Source organism: Limanda limanda, chromosome 8 (genome assembly GCF_963576545.1).
Source record: "Limanda limanda chromosome 8, fLimLim1.1, whole genome shotgun sequence".
In the NCBI taxonomy this organism is placed as follows: domain Eukaryota; kingdom Metazoa; phylum Chordata; class Actinopteri; order Pleuronectiformes; family Pleuronectidae; genus Limanda; species Limanda limanda.
The window spans coordinates 23,757,309-23,772,558 of record NC_083643.1 but is presented as its reverse complement, the minus strand read 5'-3'; the positions used below and the strand labels follow the sequence as shown (position 1 = coordinate 23,772,558).

General features: G+C 39.8%; 1 protein-coding gene across 1 annotated transcript in view; it reads right to left on the bottom strand.

Moving 5' to 3' along the window:
* The window catches only part of peak1 (pseudopodium-enriched atypical kinase 1), a 94,160-nt gene extending 79,527 nt beyond the window's left edge, over window positions 1–14,633 (bottom strand). Inside the window, exon 1 of the mRNA XM_061076818.1 lies at window positions 14,518–14,633. The gene's annotated coding sequence lies outside the window, so the exon portion shown is untranslated. The remainder of the gene's footprint in view (window positions 1–14,517) is intronic.
* Between the last annotated feature and the right edge of the window lie 617 nt (window positions 14,634–15,250).

Sequence of the window (15,250 nt, the reverse complement as noted above, 5' to 3'; positions counted from 1 at the left end):
AGATAAAAGCTAAAACCTCTAAATAAAAGTGGGTTGTTTGCAGATAGCTGCTTGTTTGAGCTGACTTAAAGAACGGCATCAGCAGGAAAGAAAATTCAGCAAACCAAACAGTGTTGAGTAAAATCTGGCATGCTTCGCAATCTAAGTCTCAAGTACTTTACACTTTCCTCTGAGCTTTACGCTGGTTAGAGCGACAGTGACCTACAGCTACCTTCTAATAATGTTAAATTAGAATCACTATAATTTTGAGTAGGCAGAAAATATGACAAATTGGTATAATACCTTGTTTATGTATACACTAAAACACACTCTACGGGCTGACCTAATTTTGTACGATATATTTGCACTCGTCGTTAATCATTATATCCACAACACTGTTTAATTAAAGCTCGTTATGAGGAAAGTCAGCCTGATTAATATGCATGTCCTCCTTCCTGTCATGCTTTTACACTGAGCCTAATTCTTGCTTATACTGCAAAAGTAAATTAACATGTCTTGCTTAAGTAGCTGACATGCAATAGGGGATTCATAGAGGCGTGTGCAGAAGAGATAGCTTTTAATTAAAACCAGAAAGTGTTGGTGGATGTAGGGCAGGTAGATACTTGTGTCTGTGTAGGTTTTAGTTCAAACCTGGGGAATAATTTAGGCTTAAATATTATTTTCTCTACTGATAATGACAGGAAATAAATGTTTAATTTAAACTGTCAATGTGCAAATTTTTTCAAGAAAATATAACCTATTATCCAATGACAGTTTATGCCCCTTTTATTCTGCTAGTTACAGAAATTTGTTATCAGATGATGTCAGAGCTGGTCAACAAAAGTCTTTTCTCAGTGATCAGCCTCTCTAACTCGAAAACATCTTGGATCCCTCTACATTCTTTACAATTCACAACAACTGAACCGGTTTCACAATCTCAATTCAAGGAGCGATAACACAAGCAGGGACACATTACAATGTGAGAAACATTATCATCTCCCAAACATTCCTCCCGCTGCTCTCTCCACCCCTGAAGAGCTAGCATGCTTTTCTGACGCAACAAGAAAGGAGCACAGTGCGGAGAGTCCTCTGATCTGTGCTGAGTCCCCATCACGTGTCGGTGCAGGTGTTCTACTCCGGCACTCGCCCAGGGGGAAGATGATCTGCTGGCACAAGGGAGAAACCTGCATGCCAGAGTAAATACATGGGTGTATGTTCTGGTAGGGTGATGTCCACCTAATTGCTATACAGATATGTAGGTCTTTTTTGGATGGAGCCATTGGTGATCAGCCCACTCCTAGTCTAGCATATAAATTGTCGATTTACATAGCTGCACTTCTTCAGCAAAGAAAACAAACAGACTTTCCGCCTTTGTGTCAATGAATGGTGCCAGAGAAAACCCACAGGAGAATATAATCCTGATGTTTGAACATTGTATTTTCCCTTTGATCTTACAATATGCCGTCCCAGTAATGGGAGCAGACATCATAAATTGAGCTGAATACTGAATCTTATTGTGTTGTGGAGCCTCATGCTTATTGGCTAGTTTCTGCACAGCCACTGTTCCTGTCAATCAACAGTCCTCTGGATCATACTGCTGCGAACTCCTCCTCTTCCTTGTCCTCCTTCTCCCGTGGCCCAAATCAAATGGCACAATGCCAATATCTGGGCAGGAAACCCACCTGCTACCACAACCACTCACTCACGCACACAGACGTTGCACATGCAAATAGTTAGCTCAGACACCAAATCTTCAAACCTTGCTCATCTCATCTCAAAAGGACATCTGATTTTTTTTAAATAGACGTGCTGTTTTTCACATCATTCCAAACAGTACCATCACTCTCGTCTCATCCCTTTAAAACATCCAGCCAGGAGCCGCCCCCCGCCCCCCCCCCCCCCCTCAGTCTGCCAGCCTGATATAGCTGTGGTATGGGCCTGGGCGTGGGCCAGGGTCTGAGTTTTTGTTTTCCTGCCATTTCAATCTTCATGTGATCCACATCTTGTCACGCACCAAACAACAACTTCTTACACAACCAGATGGGAGTTACTGTTACAAACATAATGCATGCGCTAATATTGCTGATGAGATCACAGCTTGGATGGACTGTGTGTGTCTGTACACAGGCTAAAAGGAAAGAGGGGTCGGTAAATTGAACAGGTAATTTGAGCTGTGCCTTCACTCAGCTGGGTCACTTGAAAATGGGGTGAGTCTGCAAATTTAATTTGGGCAGCACCAACAGGATTATTTGCACAAAAGAGTCTTGCTGTGTCAGGCGGGGTCAGCCAGCGGATGTTTGTTTACAAGTGATGAGGTGCTGAATTCTGGGATGCCTTTTCACCACAAATGTTGCATAATGTCTTACCCACCTTGGAATGCAGACTGACAAACAGTTGAAGGTACAATTGTTAGTCTCTTTGCCAGTAAATTCAATGTTCCAGCAAATCTGTGCATAGCAAATCAAAATATTTTGTTGCACATTCATGGTGAATCCGAGTTATCCCTTTGAGCTAATGCTAGGGCTTGTAGCCACACTGTAACGTTAGGATATATTTCTGTCCACATTTCAAGACAGGTCTTAACACAATGTTCCCAACAGCTAATTCAAAGAAAGCCGAAGCACAACAGTATTTAAAGTCGGACCTGTTCAATACTGAATTAAGACGAGATTAGAAAATGCCAGAAAAAGACGAGGGGTCTTACTGTAGGAACAAGAGATAAGAAACAGAGCTTTTGAATTTGAGTAGAAATAAGTGAGTCATGTTGACCTAGTTTAGCTTTCAGAACAGTGGAGGAAGCTTTTACACATTTGCAGTGTCAGGAAGAACCATTATTAGGGTGGCTTTGCAGAGGAGCACCACACCCACAGCCTCAATCTCTGTCATCTGTAATTTATGAGACTTGTCAAGATGCAAATTAAGAAACATATTCAATACTTAGACTCTACATCCATACAGAATATATCCATGCAACTAAAGGATATATTGCTAAATGTTCCTCAAATAAGCTGTCTATAATTTTTCTTCTGCTGGTACAGTTGTGTAACTGATAGTATTCGATATCCAACAAACACACAAACTCACACAACCCGTATCCACAAACCTGCCACACTTCATCCTGAAAGGTTGATGCTTCAGATAAATCGACCAGATAGCACTGAGGTACACAAGTAGCCCCCTGTCTAGGCCTGTAATCTCCAACACCAGGGACAGATCAGTTTCACCATGGTAAACAAGTCCTACAGCAGCAAGGTATGTCTGAGAGATTTCAGCACAACACGTAGCAAGTTATTTAAAGATACAGGCTGAGTCCAGCAGAGTTAGTGAGGTCAAAACTTGGCCAAAAGCAAACATCCCTTTGTGCTCTCGACACATTTGTGTAAGGCAGTCTTGTTTTGACCCCCACCATAGACACAACCAATCACAGAGGTCTTGCCCTAACTAAAACAAATACTTATGTAGAAAGATCACATATCCTGCCAGGGAGAATTATCTGCCCATATATGGAGTTCAATACAACATCATGGCAATAAAAAAGTTAGAGATCATGTAAAACTTTTTTTTTAAATCCAAAGAAACAACTGAAGCATAGATATGGCCTAATAAAAAAAGTTATGGCAAAGATCCTTTCATTTGTCACTTGTCAAGCTTTGTCAGGAGAGTTTTCCAGTTCCCTGCCCACAGGAAAAAGTTTGGAGATGTAGCACACGTCTCCAGTGTTACCGTCAGTCAGGGTCTTAGACAGTGAGACTCAAATCCCGCAAGAGCAATAGCCACTGAACCAGAAAGGTGCCAACACTCACCAAGATCAAAAGCCTAACTGCAGTAACACAGGTGAAACAGGAGACATTTTTCACATGCTACAGAGATACATGTGGACAGTGTTGAAAACATAAAGTGTGCAGGTGTGCACACATGCTGGGTGGGCTATGCATGCAACTGCATGTCACTTCATTTGCAGTGTTGACAGTGATTTTTATTTGTATTTCATAGTTATTTGCTCTAGCCCATATTCATCCACATCCAGATTTAATCACCATAAATGCAGAACATTGGGATAGAGTTTCAAGGCATCTTTCTTCTAAATTAAATCGGAAACCAGGTACATCCAGGGAATTTGATCTCCCACCACATATTCCTAGGTCTTTGGCAGCCTCAGGCTGTGAGCTGTCTCAGACATAAGGAGGTATTAGAAGCTCAGATTGCAAAACTCTCAGAAAGAACATTTTATTCAGGCTCTACCTTTACATTTCATGTCAATAAAGTAAGCAACGATTAATTAAGTACTCAAAGGCTAAGAATGTATTTCAAAGTTACCTTTAAAGATAATGGCATTAATGGTAAAAAAAAAAAAGGCTACATTATCTACAATCTAATTTAGGCATTATATTTTCTTTGATGGTGGTTTGGGACTTTTGACATCAAGAATCCAATTTATAAAAACATTACGCAACATAACTTCACTGAATGTTGTGACTCAAGAAGTTGTCAAGTTAAATTTGCCCTATATGAGATTAGACTGATACTCGGAGGAATGGCCATTTTGTTACCAGTCCACTTGCTGTAGCAAGATGACTTGATTTTGAACACAACAGTAATGTTTGCTAATGAGTTTGTTCAAAAGTGATGCTCTTGAACTTGTTAGTCTTTTAACTGTATATCTGAAAGACTAAAAGTCCATTAAAAACATTGTTCATTTCCAATATTCAGTAAGGAAAGTTTTAAAATATCAAGAATTTCAAATAAACTTTTGTGTGTTTGTTTCAGCAACAGCACCTCCTAAACTGGACATAGGAATATCCACCATTCAGCTGTTTGTCCGTTCTGTTTGTGGGACTGTAAAGTTGGAACTTCTGTTGATGAAGTAATATGCTTTGTTTTTGTACAAACCACTGAGACTTCAAATAAGGACTGTTACAATTGACAATTTACTTCAAATGTCCCCATCTGACATGACATGACATGGTTGACTTAAGTTACCAACACAACAGCTTTGTTTGACTTGGATGCTTCTCAAACTAAGAAAACCACAACAAACCTTCTATGTATTTTATAATTTATTATGCAATTGATTCTTTCTCCATTTATGCCTTCTCTTATAAAATATTCACAAGTTTTTGGGGGGACAAAATGCCTTTGGAATGTGTTAAAGACGAGAAGAAACACCATCACACCATAGTTCAAGTCGACTGCTCTGTTAGTTGGCTGTAGCCTGAGAAAATACAGAACTTATCAAGTTTGGAATGTATCACAGCTGGACGGACCATTGAAGGAATCTCCTTTGGTTTCAGGGTCAGAGAGTCTACTTGAGGACAGATTGTATATATGTGAACAACCACTCAAAATGTGTCCTCAATCATTAATACTGTTGTGAGAAGTTTAAATAAAATAAGTGAGCTGACTTGGCCCACAGCCAAAACCCACAATTATCTTTCATATTCAGTCTGAACCCATATAAGTGGTGTTGGAGCCAGGTTTGTGGATGGTCTCCAAGCCAGGGTGAAATGACAGATCTTAAAAAGATAGCACAGCATTCAAAGTATATGCTGTCAGGTTATCTTCCATTAGACTTTCTGCTAAGCACCAAAAACAAACAGTCAATGAAATGTCTAGTAAGACCTAAATTAGTCAGCTACTAGCCATGCATTAACAAGACACTGTAAAGTTTTTTTACAAGTAGGAAGACAGGTGAGGTGTTTCAAAGAGATCAACCATGAAAAGTCCTTAGGTTACCACTGGCTCTGCCTCTGCTTTTGTATAGTGGACCTCACAGGATGATGATGATGGTGGTAGTAGTTGTCTTTCCCACACCCAATATTCAGTTCAAACAGAGAATATCTGACACCACTTAATCTCTGAGTCCAATAGCTTAGGCACATTAAGTCACTTCTGGATGTGCTGAATAGCTGAACTCTGTCTGCTCTGTGAGAAGGAGAAACATTCATACTTGTGAAGGGACAAAGTTTGTTGAGAGGTGAACAGCAGCATACAGCTTTAACCCAGAGTTCAGTCATTAGAGTTATCATCCAAGCTAATAGCTCTCATTGGTATGCAGAGCAAACTAAAGAAGTGGTACAGACCCTGGTTGGCATAATGCATCGTAACTTATTCATGAACAGCAATTAGTATTTGTTTTTTTTCACATGAGCCATTACCAAATAATAATCTTACTCAGCTAACAGCTCATTGGACTTGCATTTTCAAGATCAATACCATAGCTAATAGCGTATCAGCAGAGCAATAGCCTTGACATACCCAGACAATGTTTACAAAGTCAACAGTCCTTTAAAAGGTCAAACCGGAAATGTTTAACATTTATCAGCTCTCTTCACACATTGAATAAATGGCTGGAGCAACAAGGTAAAACAAAGTCAAGACGTATATTGCCATTGCCAAAAGTATTAGACTCTTCTCACATTTTAAAGTTTTAATGCACGTTTGACCTTATGTATAAAACCTGTTACTGTGTGTTGTCAAATGCCAGTACTTTCCCTAACACAACCTGATGAATTTAAACAGTGTTGCAGCCAAATACAATACAATAAAAGTAAGTGGTGGACCAATTCTTCAAACGTACAAAAACAACAGAAAAACTTTAAAATACCTCCATATTTCTCCTGTTCTGTCATCCAAGTGTCTATAAGCACCAACACTACCGGGGGTGCGCGGACGCATCGCTACTTCTGGTATCAGACGTTTACACAAAATACATGTATTGAATTCAAAGTAAATGATCCCAATTCGAGTCAAATTTGAATGTCGGGCTTACTCCATCGGCATAGTGGTGAGTAGATAAGTGAGAGTAGAGTGAATTTCCATTTTCGGTGAATTATCCCTTTAAGGGCATACAAATTTAAAAGGGAATATCGCTTATGTAAGATGTCATGTGAAAAACTGGGTTTCTGATGGAAAATATACGACTCTTTTATGACCTACTCTCCTGAGTTGTTGGTTTATGAGAGTCTGCAGTGAAACCCAGAACGGATTGCTTTTGTTGTATCCGTTTGTCATTGTTTGAACTGTATTGAACTGAACTGTATTGGGCTTGTGGGGGAGACAGAACCGGACTTTGTATAAATAAGGATTGAACCCTGAATGTTGAGATTGTGGGAGAAACACACACGCACACCCTCCCCTCTATTCTTTTCTTTGGTTCATTTTTTTACGTTGTTTTATCTGAAGTCAAGTCCAAAGTGTTCTCTAGTGTTCGTCTCTTTACTGTTCCAAATGTTTGTGTTTAATAAAACCTATAAATCCCCCCTTGCTTTTCCTAACGCACTACATCCGACTTTAAAAAACAAACAAGGCATGAACCCAACTGTGGCTCAAAAACCGAGGTCCCAACCAAACAAAGGATTTTGAGTATGGTTACAGCCCTAATCTGTTCCACGTAGTTTTATTAAAGTGCACTTTGGGTCATTGACAAAGAACTACAACACAGGGAGACATAACAAACTGTGCATGCCACCAAAATAAAACTAATTTTAAAGCATGCTGCAAATACTGTTAACTTAACATGATCACAATTAAGATGTATTTAAGACCTATGCATAATATTTTAATTTTAAGAGACTAAAATACTTTTTAAGACCCTGCAGAAACCCAGGGCAAATTGCCCTCTGTTGCTTTAGAGCACAACTACTAAGAAGTGTGTCATGGATCTGCACTGTCCAACAAGGAGTTAACCAAGATGAACCGAGTGCTTTGCTTTAGTCCACAATGGACAAAGTAAAACAGGATGCCAGTCTGTTGTCTCACATGGATATCACTGCCTGAGTTTCAGCAAGACACAAAACAAGGCATTTCTGTGTTACTTATGACCACTGCATATTGCTAAATGTTGCATGTGATGAAAAGTCACAAGCAGTCTGAAAGTCTGAAATAAAACCAATGAAAAAAAACTATATTTTCACTTGACAATGATGCATAATTCCTCAAACCCCAAATAAGAATGTGATTTATTGAAGGAATACGCTTCAAATAAAAAACGTCATCATTTGATAATCAAATTAATAACATACCAGATTTGTTGTAGAGGAACTTTAAATATTTCACCATTCATCTGGGTGCTTGAGCTCTGGGCTCCATTGGATTAATTTAATTTGTTCTGACATCTTCCCACCTGCATGGCTCAGATGACATTACCCTGACTTTTGGAAGGTGCAATGTTATTGCCTGGTAACTGTAAAATGTGCTCACTATAAGCCATGACCTGGGGCTGCCAACACAAATCATATCAGGAGCCGAGATCCAAAAACAAAATGCGACTGGGCTCCAGCTCTGTTTTGATTGCAGGCAGAGCTGAAGTTTGTAGACATGGCTTCCAGCCCAAACTGCACTTTATCAGGCTCCAATGACCTTCTAAAACCTGGGATATTTTGCTTAAGGGGCAACTACATGGTCAAATACCTGTTGGTGTCAAAGGGGAACAGTGTTGTTCACCAAAAAGAGAGTGACATTTGAGAAATGGAGTGGTAGAGTTTGGAGATGTAAAGTTATTTTGGTGCGTTATGTCGAACGTTATACCTCGTTTCTAATTAACAATGCCTCAAATTTTAGATTTTAACAAGCCTATTATCTAAAAAAAAGGGTAGAATTTTATTGAAGTGATTGAGGAGCAACACTAAGGTTCATTACGATCATCTGTTGTGATCACTTGTTCAAAGACACTTCAGAATATGGAGAAGCATGAACCTGGATGGATTAGGATTTTGCTATGGTATGTGTATCACTGCTGTTCCATAGAAGCTGGCTCAACATCAAGAGAGAGTTTGTAATTGTGTATCTGAGTGTGCCTGTGAATGTGTGTGTGTGTGTGTGTTTGTGTGTGTGTACTCCTTAACCTCTAAGTCACACCTGTTACCTAGCTGAAGCCCTGGCTCAGGGCAAGGGGGAGAGGTCAAGGGTCAGGGAGTCACATGACACTTCCGTCACAGATCGGTTTCAGGACCAACAAATTCACATTCACTCTGGCAACCACACAATTATCTATTATTTATGTCGCTTAATTGTATCCAAAACAAATATTTGATGTATATTTTTCCAAACAAACAAGTTTGGAATTACGGATGTTGTTTGTGACAGGCACATGATGCCTTCAGTCCCAAATTACAAGTCATCTGACGAGATCTCAGCTAGCTCTAAATGTGTCACAGGAAAACTAATAATACAGTTTACTGGAATCAGCTATGACAGGGTTTGAATGTGAGGTGATAACTATTTTAATTTCTGAAACGTGTTTTACTTTTTCTTGCTGAGTTAAAATATTTTGAAACCAGGTACTTTACTTACCTTAACTGTATGTCTAGCACTTTATGGTAATTGCAAGCACATTACAGCAATGCCCTAAAGTAGACTGCACACATATGACTCATTGGACCTCCTTGTTCATGACTGTTGTATTGTTTCAGTATCGGTATTGAGATATTTAAGAAGGTATCAGTCATTATTTCATTATCGTGACAACACTTCCTAAACAAATATTGATAGGCCTCAGTCCAGGTGAAGGTTTGGAAATTTTTGATCTTTCTGGCAAACAGAAACTACTTTCTTGCCAACTCACAATGTGAAGGGACAGATTTTTGACATCTCAATGAACTGCTATTTCACGATACGCCTCCAGGCCAATGAGTCACCTATGATTGTCCTTTACAACACAATTCGAGTCTATTGTAATGGAAACTGTCATTTACTTTGTCACATTTATGTTATCTATTTTACCTCGCTCAGGGTTTCCCCTGGGTTCCTGGACGATTAGACTCTGTGGTGGCATTTTTCACATAATATTGTACCGTTATCATTAAAAAATTTGAAAAAAAAAATAAACACAGGTTATTGTTTTTCACTGTGCACAGAAAAATTAGGAAAGAGGAAAAAGTAAAATAAATATGTCAACTGATGAAGTGAACCACAATCCTTATAGGACTCACTTTTAACTTCTACATCCTGAAGTACACTGAAGTTAGTGCTCTTACTATGTGCCAGTCACAATAACATTGGTATAACAAGACTTGAATGGATTTAAACTGAACCCGCCTTTACCATCTGACACGTGACAGCGTCTGGCTGCTCACTAAAATGTTTTAGTTTTTTTGTAGTTAGATGTCTGTACAGCTGTACAGTGGCTTAGTCAGGTGACTGTATTACTGTAGTGAGTTGATTACGCCCGGAAAACCAATTTCTCTGACAGTTAACATGTTTCAGGTTTTCAGTGTTCTTTGACCTCACCATCTGTGACAGGCGTCGTTCTTGGCTTTTTAACCGATTTTCTCCTTTGTAAATTTTTGCTGTAAAGACTTCAGGAGACGAAAACTCAGTCTTCTTCGTCATGAATATATTTTCACATTTTTACATTCACCGTACTACGTTTTAGTTTTAAAACACATCACTGTTCCTACATTTACACCTTCTGTACAATCTACTTCTTATTTTCTGAGCTCCTCTGATGGAGAAGTTTGGAAACACTTCTGGTCCTGTTTTAGTTTGCAAATTGGTACTGTGTTGTAGTACTGATGGAGATGTTTTGAAATGATCAGTTACCTGCATTTGCTTCCTGATTGGTTCTTATATTTTCTTATCTTACCTAACCTTAACCAGCGTTGAAGGCAAAACGTTATAATCACAGACTTTTAGTGACAGTTCCACCACGTTGCCGAAGAAAAGAAATCCAAGAAAATTAATTCTTACTCTTATTTTTCACCATTGATAGTTTTGCTTTAAATCTGCTTCCTGTTTAAATCGGCACAAACATGCCCAGAGTACCTAAGGTCACATAATATGCATTTTCTAGCCTAACAACATAATAAGGATACTGACCTAAACCCATGATATAACACTTTGTAAAAGAGCAAAGTTAGACTGGTACTTATGTTCCAAAAAGAATATCAACCTTTTCAGATGGAAGTTTCTCTACAGATGGTTAAAAGACTCTCTCAAAAATGTTTATGCACATCTTCAAATGGTATCAAAAACCCTGCGCGATACTGTCATAGCATGGATCAATATTGCATCTTTGAATGTTTGTGATAGTGAAACAGAAAGGTGAAAGGTAAATACAATACTTGCGGCAGCATAGCAGCTGCCGTAAAATAAACATCATGAACTATTCTGCCCATTGAAGCGTGTATCCTTCAAACTGTCAGACATGTGTATCCTTCAAACTGTCACGCACTAGGAGCTTCTTATAGTCGTGCATAACCAAAAGACCAAGCCCAACACAAACCAGGATCTTCCTGTTGTTCTCCACAAAGAATGTCATGTATATCCGCGATTCAGAAATAAAGGATACAATCAGACAAATATTTGACCCACATACTTTTGTTACTAGCAATTCTGAAATCCTGGTAAAACCACCCCCCACCTCCATATCCGCCTTTACACAGGTGAGGAAGTAACAATTTCAGACGCCTGCATCTGTTGACCCTTTCAACTCACTGAGTGGTAATCAAAACAAGAGCAAGGAGCAAGTAAAAACAAGAACTGACAAACTACAGTCCCACGTGATTGCACATTTATCAGGGGCCCTCGGACAGCTTTGAATGGACTGAGGTTTACAGTGGTAATGTACTTCAACTCTCACTGGCCTGAACTTGTGACACTGCCACTGAGGATCATTTCACTTTCACAAACACATTCTTCACATGAACAAGAGTGCAGTACTTTTACAACTGAGGGAAATAACGGATACTGTGGATTTCAGCGGAATCCCAATGACATTTGGAGCAGTGTGGTTTCGCTGAGGTCTGACGCTGATGTTTCGTCTTTAAAGCTAAAAATATTATGTAAATTTTTCTCTCATCTTAAGACCATAATCGACATCCCACCCAGCATCTGACCCATACTGTGATGTGTAATATCTGAGAAAACACACACTGGATGAGTAGGAAACTACAAAACAGATTGTGCTTACCACAGCTCATTTTCAAGCCTCTCTCCTCAACCTTAAACTGATGTGATCGGTCAATTAATTAATTAGTCAATAATCCAAAATACCAGATAAATAGCCTCAGGAGAGCTGGTTGCATGGTGGTACATGATGTACAAATCAGTTATTGAATACTGGATTTTTTTTGTTGATAATTATAAATGCATTACCACAAAAATCCCAAGCCACTAATATAAGAAATCATAGTTCAACTTTGAACATGAACTAATGTTACTGGCACTGACATTTGGACAATGACACTTAACAAACTAACAATTCTTTTGTGTCAAATTTTCATCTATTTAGGCATTTTCAAATATTTGAATTTGCTGTTTTAACACGGTAGTAAAGGGAAAATATGTGTTTTGGACTGTCGGTCAAAACCAAAATGTTCATATCCTCGACAACAAAACGTTCTTTCAAGCAGTCTGTAACAGTGCCTCAGAATAACAGGAAGCAGAACTAAGTTTCAGATACTATTTCCCTATCATTAAACTCACTACCCAATAGGATTTATTTTGAACCTGTAACTGACCTAACGTTTCAACACTAACCTGAGACCACAGATGTTGACAGGTGAAAATATCCCCTTCAGAAAAAATACAACTTACAACCTCAATCTCAGATCTGCATAAAAAACTGATTTCTGTCATCAGTTGTAACAGCCTTCACACTAATAAATGGATATTTTCAGAGGCAATTTTTTTTCATAAAAATTCCACACAGCACTGATTTGTAGAAAACATGCTGAAGACAGGTCTTGGATAGAAAAGTACGTTAAAAGAGGTTTGTCCCCTTCAACTGTAGAAAGAACTCTAAGGAGAAACTACACCTATGAAAGATTTTACACAACTGCGATCAAATAGGGTATAAAATAAAATCAATCAGGTAATCATTTTCATTAATAGCAATGTAACAAATGACCAATATCGATTACATGGTGATAAAAGGCAAAGGCATTGAGCAAGTACAGTGAGAAAGCATAAATGGATTTGGTAAATGGATTTGTATTTATATAGCGCTTTTCTAGTCCGATGAAGACCACTCAAAGCGCTTTACATTACAGTACAGTTTCACATTCACCCATTCATACACACATTCATACAGTGCATCTATTTGCAGCACTTAGTTATTCTATGGGGGGCCATTCAGGGTTCAGCATCTTGCCCAAGGACACTTCGGCATGCAGATGGTTCAGACTGGGAATCGAACCGCCGACCTTCAGGTTGGAGGACGACTCTACCCCTCAGCCACAGCCGCCCCCCGCATAAGACATGATTGATCTCCCTCCGATTTGTAAAATGTTTTGCTAGTTGTCATTCTCTATTCAACAAGAGGAGTTGACACCACAACCTTCACTCAGGAGGAAAAATCACTCTTCAAACCTGACAGGAAGGATGTTGAGATATCGACTGATGGGAACATTTGTATGTAGGTCAGATTGTTTGGAAACCCACAGTGAAGACAGAAAATGAAGATAAAACAGGTTACACTCATTTGGTGACAATGTGATGACAAATTTCAGTTAAATAACAACAACAGTAAATAAGAATAGGTATAATGCTACAGTGCAAGGGATCAATCGCCCATTAACCTTGATGAATTCACTTGTACTTTATCCATCCTTGGGAAGCCATTTACTAATGTGACATATTTGCTTTTGTTGTTTGTGTGTTTGTTTGTTAAAGTATTTGTCAGTATTTAGCATTTTATATGTGTTGATGAATATCTGTGTACTTCTGTTTACTCTCCTGCTTGCTCTCCTGCTTGCCCTGAATTGCTCCTTTCGGTACGAATAAAGTCTAAAGTAATATAAAGTATTTTAAATTGAACCTGAACAGTTTTTCCCCACTATCACATTGACTCTGCCCCCCCCCTCGCACATAAGTTAACTCCATAACGTATTGTCTCTTACTGTATTTATTGTCTTACTGTATATATTGTTTTGTTTTATGTAAAGTGCACCAACCACACCATGGCAAATTCCAATATATGCAAATATAAGTGGCAATCAAAAGAATTTTGATTCTGATTAATATAAGTTGATGTTGTTGCACATAACCTGGTGTTGGCGTGTGTTGTGCAGGTAGGAGACGAACCTCTTACCACTCTTCTCTGTTCACGATACTAACTTGACTAACATTAAGGCTGTTTTCGTGTGTCTCACGCAGAAGCATCTCCAGGTCCCCTGTGGAAGACCCTGGTGGTCCCTGGGTTAGGGTAAGCCCCGGTGTGGTCGGTAGTAGCAGCGGTCAGTGGAACTGTCTGTGCTGCTCTGTAAACACTGACAAGTTGTGTGTGGACTCGTCTCCAAGCCCGGCGAGCGCGGAATTCCCTCGAGTCCGAAGCCAGCCCCGGGCACGGAGAGTTCCTCCGCGGCTCGGCGGCTCGGTGACAGCAGCAGCAGCTGACCCGCGGCCGCTTCACTCCGGGGAAACTTCTCGCAATAACGTGACGTTTGGCGTAAAACGGAGCCACGCAGCGCAGTTAGCTCGTCGCTAAAGACGCGGAGCTGCAACTTGGCAGACGGAGGCGAAGTGACGAGACTTGTGGCTGAGACACTTTCAATTTGGGGGCAAAGGAGAAAGCTCTCAGCTGAACTTTTCTCTTCTTACCTTCCACACGCTCGCCGCTGCCGCCGCCCAGCAGACATTAATCCCGACTTTGACAGCGTCGTCCTCGGCAGGAATGAGCAGAAAAAGTCCGTGTGTGTGTGGGTCAGCTCCTCGTCAGTGTCTGTGGGTGTTTTCATACACGGCTCCTCTCTCTCTCTCGCTCGCTCTCCCTCTCCCTCTCTTTCCCCCCCACCCCTCTCTCTCTCTTCGTGGCCGCTGCAGTTTTTTCCACCAGAGAGACGCGGGAGCGAGCGCACCGGGATTCTGGGCTGGCCAGGACTACGCCGCGTGAACGCGCAATTTACTAGGCACACCAAATCGTTTCCAGTGAAGTGAAAATGATCATTGAAATACTTGACATTTAGTCGCCTGCACCAGTTCTGAACATTTGGAAATACTACATATGGGATATAGGAGGTGATTATTGTTGTTAGATTTATAATATTATTAATAAATTGAGCCCTTTAACAACAGAAGTGATTGGGGAGCCTGCCTTAGAAGAGGGTGTCTTGTGAAAACCTGGTGACGCCAGCCCTAACATCCGATGGTGGTTGCTAACATCTGATAACATCTACAGGTGGTTGGCATCTTTGCAACTACATGTCATCAGTCTTGTACTTTTACATTACATTGAATTGTTAAATTACACTCTCAGCAGTTATAGCTAAAATAAGCTTTGCCTTTAACAGTGATAAAATCGTCATGTATTCAAACTGCTTCTTATATGCTGCAT